Source organism: Amphiura filiformis, chromosome 1 (genome assembly GCF_039555335.1).
Source record: "Amphiura filiformis chromosome 1, Afil_fr2py, whole genome shotgun sequence".
Lineage (NCBI taxonomy): Eukaryota > Metazoa > Echinodermata > Ophiuroidea > Amphilepidida > Amphiuridae > Amphiura > Amphiura filiformis.
Window position 1 is genome coordinate 54,594,913 of NC_092628.1, and position 10,441 is coordinate 54,605,353.

The 10,441-nt window shown below is 36.3% G+C and overlaps 1 non-coding gene across 1 annotated transcript; it reads right to left on the reverse strand.

Moving 5' to 3' along the window:
- Positions 1-3,322: 3,322 nt before the first annotated feature.
- On the reverse strand, positions 3,323-3,395 carry Trnar-ucg (transfer RNA arginine (anticodon UCG)). The gene has a single exon. It is a non-coding gene; the product is annotated as a tRNA-Arg (tRNA).
- Positions 3,396-10,441: the final 7,046 nt, after the last annotated feature.

The window sequence follows — 10,441 nt, forward strand, 5'->3', positions numbered from 1 at the left end:
ACTTGAAAATCCGAAGAAGATAATAAAGAAAAGTAAAAATATTCCGAGGACTAGCGATTGTCTAAACGTCTTTGGAATACACAACGGGCTCTAATCGAATTATCTTAGGACTTAGGTCAATATAGATCCTGTCTTAAGGGGTATGGGCTTCCGTTCTGAAGATCTAAGCGCTACACTTGATGGCAAGAAAAGCTTAAACTATCCGAAGTTAGCAATGCGGCGCTCGATAGAATAAACCGTATAAAAACCTGATTGAGCTCAGAATACATTGTAAACATGTATATGTGTCTCACTTTATCTGTTTACACGTTTGTTAGAGTAGGAATGGTTGATAGCCAAACTGGGTCTGTAGTTTTGTCTCTTAAGTAATTGAAATAAATCTAGGAATCATTCAAATTCACAGTATACATTATAGCTTAAAGTTGTATAACGGTTGCTATCTACTGTAGATAGCAAACAAACGAAAAAATGCTACAAAATAATGCTATATACATTTACAGCAATTGTGATTTTAAGCATGTGGAACAATTCCTTTAAACAATAAAACATGACACACCTGCTATCTACTGTAGATAGCATATAAACTCAAGTGATATTCTAAATAGACAAAATGACACAGTCTTATACATATGATGTCTGCTTCAATTGACCGCATGTTGACGGGTCAACTTCGATAGATCCAACAATAATTGAAACATATCAACGTTATTTAATATTGACTATACTGTTTGTACTCATGTTAGCGCAATTTCTTGATAGCAAAATACATTACTGATTATATAGTTTAAAAGAGCAATATCAAGAAATAAAACGATGGAAACAAGCGAAAATAAATTGGATTGTAATCGTAATAAAACGACATCCTGTGCGCGGAGTAAAAGATGTATTCCTGTATTTAGCTTGCCTCCTCCTTAAGAGTACACCACCTTTTGAAGCACACTATATCAGTCAGTTAACCTTGTCTGGTTGCCTACGTCATTCCCCATAGGTTTCAACATACTACAGGGACCTTTTTCAGACCTCGAGTGTTTTGCTACGCATGCGCAATGCAAATATGAAAAATTGAATCAGATGATGGATATTATGGTATTTTAACTACTTTTGGCCACGTGCGCAAATGTTTGAAAATCGTTCAGAGATTTACGAGGGAAACATTGGAAACTGCGTAAACAAGACTGAAGGATGCTTTCTGGTCGCTATGTCTGTAAATGATATCTATCTTGTCCATCAAAGTACGCACAATTTGAGAGAACAATTAGTGCACTTACGTTGGATAATCTTTGCTTTTACGTACAATGCAATCCAGAAAATTATTGGCCATTACAATGACATCAATTAGATAGACTGGGTCAGTGAATTACCTCATTAAGGGTCAATGTGTGTCATCTGAGAAAGACATATTATAAAAGAAAATACAGGTGATAGAGTGTAGTATGCTCCTTCAAACTCACACAGTCTCTGCATACACACGTAACAAATTGTCACTGCTGATCACGGTGACATAAGACGGTTGAAAGCATCCGTCTCGTGTATTTTATATTGCTATCTACGGTAGATAGCACCCTTCTCATGTATTTTATATTGCTATCTACGGTAGATAGCACCCTTCTCATGTATTTTATATTGCTATCTACGGTAGATAACATCCATTTTATGTATTTTATATTGCTATCTACGGTAGATAGCATCCGTTTATGTATATTTTATTGCTATCTACGGTAGATAGCACCCTTCTCATGTATTTTATATTGCTATCTACGGTAGTTAACATCCATTTTATGTATTTTATATTGCTATCTACGATAGATAACATCCATCTCATGTATTTTATATTGCTATCTACGGTAGATAATATCCATTTTATGTATTTTATATTGCTATCTACGGTAGATAATATCCATCTCATGTATTTTATATTGCTATCTACGGTAGATAATATCCATTTTATGTATTTTATATTGCTATCTACCGTAGATAGCATCCATCTCATGTATTTTATATTGCTATCTACGGTAGATAACATCCATTTTATGTATTTTATATTGCTATCTACGGTAGATAGCATCCGTTTATGTATATCATATTGCTATCTACGGTAGATAACATCCATCTCATGTATTTTATATTGCTATCTACGGTAGATAATATCCATTTTATGTATCTTATATTGCTATCTACGGTAGATAGCATCCATCTCATGCATTTTATATTGCTATCTACGGTAGATAACATCCATTTTATGTATTTTATATTGCTATCTACGGTAGATAGCATCCGTTTATGTATATTATATTGCTGTCTACCGTAGATAGCATCCGTCTCGTGTGCTTGTGATTATAACATCAGACAGGGACTAATTATAGCTAAAAAGTGCATACCCATAACATTCTTCAATTAATATAAACAATCGCACCTCGGACCATGGTCCCTGAGTTTCGAATATAGGTAAAACGAATCATTCGAACTATTTTGAATACTAGCAACAAAAAAAAGGCGTAACGAATGAAATGAAACAATTCAATTAATAAAAATTAAAGAAAAACGCAGCAAACAAATTGCAAACAAAGAAACAAAATAACAATTAACGATAAATTCAAGACAAAGTGAGACAAAAAGACACAAAGGCACTCAAGACAGTACAAACATAAGAAAGAAAATGAGAGAAATAAAGATATACAGATAAAGAGAGAGAAAACAAAGGGACAAAGAAGTTTAAGAGAGAGCAACGGAGAGAGGGAAAGAGAAAGGGGAGAGAGGGAGAGAGATGTTGTGTGAAGGGGAGGGAGAGAGAACGACGGGGAGGGGAGGGAGAGAGAGTGAACAAAATATCCTACCTACCCTAGGTCTAGTGTATTTTGAGTGGTTGAGTCGAAACGGTTTCAAGTTGAAGAGCTTTTTGCAACTCTGGGTAGCATAGACCATCTTGAAGGAAAACACAGGTGTAAAAATAAAATACATACACCTCAATCCGTATTGGGAACACTTCGAATTTACACTTGTGCGGTTATATACACAGATCAGCATTCCAAAAACCTATATATATTAGAATTTGATATGTAAAACTTAGCATAGTGTGAGTTTGTGTAAGTTATTGGTTTTCCCGTAATTGCTTTGTTTGTTCATTGACTAAAGTCATTATATAGCGTTATGAAGAAAACAAAACCAGGAAACGTTGCGTAAGTCTTTTATCGATCCCGCAGTTGAATTTTAAAAAAATGCAAAATAATTCGATACAGAAACGAGAAAAAATATAAAGAACCTATAATTTAACAGTGCTTCTAGCTACAAAAGAACATAAAAACAGTAAACCAAAGTACCAGTACGACCACGACGGGATTCGAACCCGCAATCTTCCGATCCGAAGTCGGACGCCTTATCCGTTAGGCCACGCGGCCGCCTACGACAAAGCTTGATAAAAACGTGCGCATTATAAAAATGTTAAAGTATGGCAAGCCACATCATTCATAAATGCGAGTTTTGCCCGCTATACTGGTCGAGGAGCCCGCTATACTGGTCGAGGAGCCCGCTATACTGGTCGAGGAGCACGCTATACTGGTCGAGGAGCACGCTATACTGGTCGAGCAGCACGCTATACTGGTCGAGCAGTACGCTATACTAGTCGAGCAGCACGCTATACTGGTCGAGTTTCACCACGCCGAACGGCGAGTTTCACAACGCCGAACGGCGAGTTTTCACCACGCCGAACGGCGAGTTTTTCTGACGTCGATCTAAAATATTCACGTAGTATAATAATAATAGGCCTACACGTAGTATAATAAATTAATAATGTTTAAAAACAATTTTGCAATATGAAGGAAATATCGTGTTTTACATCCCACTGTTTTTGGGTCTAAAGTTGGACTCACTAGCTTACTGAAAATTGGTCGCTCTATGAAAAATGACAGGCCCTACATGTAGCCCTATTATCAGGTGTTGCCCTTTGAAAATGTGACTGAAGTTCTGTTTAATGTGTAATAATGGAAAATAAATTGGAAATATCATAAATGAAATTAAAGGAAAATTGTGCTGTGTTTTATTTTAAAGGTTCTGATCTCTTTTTTTTCGTATTAGGCCTATAAATTAATGTAAAAATGTTCCCGCTCTTTTCTAGTTACCGGTATTCCTCTTTATCATTCTTAACCAGATAGCTCGTGATTTTTATTTATGTGGCCCTTTAAGTAGGCCTATCTCTTTATTTTGGTTTTAAGTGTAGGCCTATATAACATCATATAATATCATCATATACATGTAGTATTTTTCGTGAACTATAAGTATTTTAGATCGACGTCAGAAAAACTCGCGGTTCGGCGTTGTGAAACTCGCCGTTCGGCGTGGTGAAAACTCGCCGTTCGGCGTGGTGAAAACTCGCCGTTCGGCGTTGTGAAACTCGCCGTTCGGCGTGGTGAAACTCGACCAGTATAGCGTGCTGCTCGACTAGTATAGCGTGCTGTTCGACCAGTATAGCGTGCTCCTCGACCAGTATAGCGTGCTCCTCGACCAGTATATCGGGCTCCTCGACCAGTATAGCGGGCAAAACTCGCATTTATGAATGATGTGGCTTGCCATATTAAAGCGATATTTCAACACAACAATCACATTTAAGTTTAATTGGATATTGGCAAAAGTCTAATGTAAGTAATTAATGGCCGAGTCAGCATAGGAGAATGGTATCGCTACCCCTGTCGGCTATCATTTTGGTAGCACGAAAACAATCATTTTCCACAAAGTGATATGGAGGGGGAGGGATCTTTTCCAACGAAATCTGAATTTGTAAGAAACAAGAGCAGTTGTCGTGTTCATTGTATTCCACGTGTATAAAAGTTATTGTTGACTCCATGCATGGTGATTAAGACGACTATTTTAACGTTATTTTCGGAATAGAATCAGCTTTTAAACTTTACACATCAATTAATAAGCCACCATCTCATGTTGCCAAATTAATCATTTCTATTGTTTTCTGCTGAAGATAGCAATTATATTAAATGGCTTATAAATTGCTGTCTACACTGCAAATGTTCCCGAACACGTGACGCCTCTCAGACGCGTCCGAGGTGTTCATAATTGTCTCTTTAGAACGCTAGTGTATTTGAAAATATGATAAGCCTTGCACATTGGTGTTCTTTTAGTATAATGTAGAACACATAGTATTGATCAGACGTGTCACAAGTGTTCTGAATGATTATATTGAATACTAGTGTTCAAAATGGAACGCATGAGCAGATAGAGGCGTTGGAGAGCTGCGACGTGTCAGCGAGAAATACACGGTGCTCCTTTGAAGGAGGGATATAAGTAACAACAAGAACAACAACAATGGCGATGAAACGTGGAAACGCTTCCGGGAAACGCTATGACAAACTGTCTTTTCCAAGACAAATGGGATGATAGTGAGAGTAAATTCGAAGGATTTAGAGAAGAATGAAATTCAGGGCAACTTTGGGAGCGACTCGAGCCCGTATATCTGTTGACAGCGATGAACAAGCATAGGAGAGACACCAGAGGGTGCGGACTATGGCCGAGCAATTTTAATCGCATTAAAATGCGTTGCGCTGTCAGCCGGGAGATACGATCGGCGAGGGTTCGAGCCTTGGACTTGCCTTAGCTGAAAACTCTCTGGTTTCATCGGAATTCTTCGGAACACCGCCATTATCTTGTTTATACTACCATGCATTTGTTTATTGTCGAGTAATGAGATTTTGAAAATGTATAAATAAAGGTTGAACACCAGCATTCTGAAAATCAATGTTTGAACACGTGTCATGTGTTAAAAAACTGTTACATTTCTTTCATGTGTCCGAGGTGTTCATAGATAGTAACTTTGAACACCAGAGTTTAAAGGATTAGAACATGTTACACTAGTGTTCTGAGGTAATAACACCTGTGTTCTCTACATTAACACTAGTGTTCTTTAAATAAGTTGAACACGTGTCATGTGTTAAAAAACCGTTACATTAATGAACGCGTTCCATGTGTTCTGGCCAATTTACAGTGTACTGTAGATCGCAACTGTTCCGTGTCTAAGAGACAATATAGTTTCGACCTGATACTATAGAAATTTAGCATATTATGTCGCTATAGTGCAAGAAAGTCCCATTTCCAACAGATACTTTTATCATTTCAACTTGATATCACAGTTTCGAATCGTGTCTTGGGTATTGATTCTTGAGCCGGTTCTTAAGATATATCTTGAAGCAATTCAGTCCTCTTATTCATAATCTAAAATCTGATTGTAAGACTCACACGGCGATATATCCTTAGACTATACAATCTACCACATCTGATGTGTTGTACATTGCTATCTACTGTGGATGGTATTCTTAACGTGTATTTTTCAAATATGGTACGGAGATAACAACCGTCACCGTATTTAAAATTGACGATGAGTTGCAATCGCTATCTTTACACTTTACTGTCTACTGAAAATAACAATCATACTGTGTATTTTAGATCACAATCTAGTATATACTGCACATCGATCCCGTGTGCTACACATTGCTATTTATACCGTAAATAGCACCCGTCCAATGTTTTTCAATTGATATCTACTGTAGATAGTATGGGTCACGTGGTTTGCATTGCCAGAAAACTTTTCGGTACAAAGCTGCCATTTCATGCAATAAACTTCCCTCCATTTATTTCTGTGTCAAGTTTGATTCAATGAGCTTGAGGGTATTTAAAATGCAATTGCCTTGTAAGTTTATATTTGTAGTTTCTTTGACATGTTTTAGGTGATTCTCTCTCATTTATATTTTATCCATGATTATATTGTTTTTGAATTTTCTATTGTACAATGGACATCTGTTTGTATATTATTTGTCTATTCTTTATAATGTATATACATTACAATTGTAAGGCTTTACAGGGAGACCAGTATACTGTAAAAACAGTGTTTAGAAAGTGGTGGCAAGAATGTGTTTAGAAACTTTACGTTTAGAATATGGATGTCAGATGTTTAGAAATTAAACACCATCACTGACCAATGTTGAGAAATTTGACACATGATATCTAGCTTTTTAACATGTTTACAAAGTGGTGGCAAAATTGTGTTTAGAAACGTGTTTAATCGCTAAACACTGTTTTTACAGTGTATACATTTGTAATAAAAGAACTTTCCTGAATAAGTAACGAATACATTAAAAACTGAACTATGTGACATTTATACTGTACATAACGCCTGTTTCAAGTGTTGTACATTGATATCTATTGCACTGTAGATAACATCCACCCCATGTGTTTGACATTAATGTCTCCTGAAGATGAAACCTGCCCAATCTATTATCAATATAGTACCCGTCTCATGTATTTTATTTTGCTATCTCCGGTAGATAACACCATCCCATGTATCTTATATTGTTATCTACGGTATAGGTAGAAAGTATAAGTCTCATGTATTTCATATTGCTATCTACGGTAGATAGCATCCGTCTCATGTAGTTTATATTGCTATCTACGGTAGATAGGATCCGTCTCATATATTTTATATTGCTATTTATGGTAGAAAGCATCCATTTTATGTATTATATTGCTATCTACGGTAGATATCACCCGTCTGATGTATTTTATATTGCTATCTACGGTAGATAGCATCCGTCTCATGTAGTTTATATTGCTATCTACGGTAGATAGCATCCGTCTCATGTAGTTTATATTGCTATCTACGGTAGATAGCATACGTCTCATGTATTTTATATTGCTATCTACGGTAGATAGCAACTGTCTTATACATTTTATATTGCTATTTATGGTAGAAAGCGTCCATTTTATGTATTATATTGCTATCTACGGTAGATATCACCCGTCTGATGTATTTTATATTGCTATCTACGGTAGATAGCATCCGTCTCATGTAGTTTATATTGCTATCTACGGTAGATAGCATACGTCTCATGTATTTTATATTGCTATCTACGGTAGATAGCATCCGTCTTGTGTATATTATTGCTATCTACGGTAGATAGCACCGTCCATTTTTTTATATTGCTATCTACGGTAGATAGCATACGTCTCATGTAGTTTATATTGCTATCTACGGTAGAAAGCATCCGTCTTATGTATTTTATATTGCTATCTACGGTAGATAGCATCCGTCTCATGTAGTTTATATTGCTATCTACGGTAGATAGCATACGTCTCATGTAGTTTATATTGCTATCTACGGTAGAAAGCATCCGTCTTATGTAGTTTATATTTTGTAGAATGTGTTTAGAAACTTTATGTTTAGAATATGGATGTCAGATGTTTAGAAATTAAACACCATCACTGACCAATGTTGAGAAATTTGACACATGATGTCTAGCTTTTTAACATGTTTACAAAGTGGTGGCAAAATTGTGTTTAGAAACGTGTTTAATCGCTAAACACTGTTTTTACAGTGTACATTTGTAATAAAAGAACTTTCCTGAATAAGTAACGAATACATTAAAAACTGAACTATGTGACATTAATACTGTACATAACGCCTGTTTCAAGTGTTGTACATTGATATCTATTGCACTGTAGATAACATCCACCCCATGTGTTTGAAATTAATGTCTCCAGAAGATGAAACCTGCCCAATCTATTATCAATATAGTATCCGTCTCATGTATTTTATTTTGCTATCTCCGGTAGATAACACCATCCCATGTATCTTATATTGTTATCTACGGTAGAAAGCATAAGTCTCATGTATTTCATATTGCTATCTACGGTAGATAGCATACGTCTCGTGTTTTTTTATATTGCTATCTACGCATCCGTCTCGTGTATTTTATATTGCTATCTACGGTAGATAGCAACTGTCTCATACATTTTATATTGCTATTTATGGTAGAAAGCATCCATCTTATGTATTATATTGCTATCTACAGTAGATATCACCCGTCTGATGTATTTTATATTGCTATCTACGGTAGATAGCATCCGTCTTGTGTATGTTATATTGCTATCTACGGTAGAAAGCATCCGTCTCATGTAGTTTATATTGCTATCTACGGTAGATAGCATACGTCTCATGTATTTTATATTGCTATCTACGGTAGATAGCATCCGTCTTGTGTATATTATTGCTATCTACGGTAGAAAGCATCCGTCTCATGTAGTTTATATTGCTATCTACGGTAGATAGCATACGTCTTGTGTATTTTATATTGCTATCTACGGTAGATAGCATACGTCTCATGTAGTTTATATTGCTATCTACGGTAGAAAGCATACGTCTCGTGTATTTTATATTGCTATCTACGGTAGAAAGCATCCTTCTCATGTAGTTTATATTGCTATCTACGGTAGAAAGCATCCGTATCGTGTATTTTATATTGCTATATCTACGGTAGATAGCATACCTCTCGTGTATTTTATATTGCTATCTACGGTAGATAGCATACGTCTCATGTAGTTTATATTGCTATCTACGGTAGAAAGCATCCGTCTCGTGTATTTTATATTGCTATCTACGGTAGATAGCATCCGTCTCATGTAGTTTATATTGCTATCTACGGTAGAAAGCATCCGTCTCGCGCTCTCGTGTATTTTATATTGCTATCTACGGTAGATAGCATACGTCTCATGTAGTTTATATTGCTATCTACGGTAGAAAGCATCCGTCTCGTGTAGTTTATATTGCTATCTACGGTAGAAAGCATCCGTCTCGCGCTCTCGTGTATTTTATATTGCTATCTACGGTAGATAGCATCCGTCTCATGTAGTTTATACTGCTATCTACGGTAGAAAGCATCCGTCTCGCGCTCTCGTGTATTTTATATTGCTATCTACGGTAGATAGCATACGTCTCATGTAGTTTATATTGATATCTACAGTAGAAAGCATCCGTCTCGTGTAGTTTATATTGCTATCTACGGTAGAAAGCATCCGTCTCGCGCTCTCGTGTATTTTATATTGCTATCTACGGTAGATAGCATACGTCTCATGTAGTTTATATTGCTATCTACGGTAGAAAGCATCCGTCTCGTGTATTTTATATTGCTATCAACGGTAGAAAGCATCCGTCTTGTGTATTTTATATTGCTATCTACAGTAGATAGCATCCGTGTTATGTGTTTTATATTGCTATATACGGTAGATAGCACCCGTCTCGTGTATTTTATATTGCTATCTACAGTAGATAGCATCCGTCTTATGTATTTTATATTGCTATCTACGGTAGAAAGCATCCTTCTCATGTAGTTTATATTGCTATCTACGGTAGAAAGCATCCGTATCGTGTATTTTATATTGCTATATCTACGGTAGATAGCATACTTCTCGTGTATTTTATATTGCTATCTACGGTAGATAGCATACGTCTCATGTAGTTTATATTGCTATCTACGGTAGAAAGCATCCGTCTCGTGTATTTTATATTGCTATCTACGGTAGATAGCATCCGTCTCATGTAGTTTATATTGCTATCTACGGTAGAAAGCATCCGTCTCGCGCTCTCGTGTATTTTATATTGCTATCTACG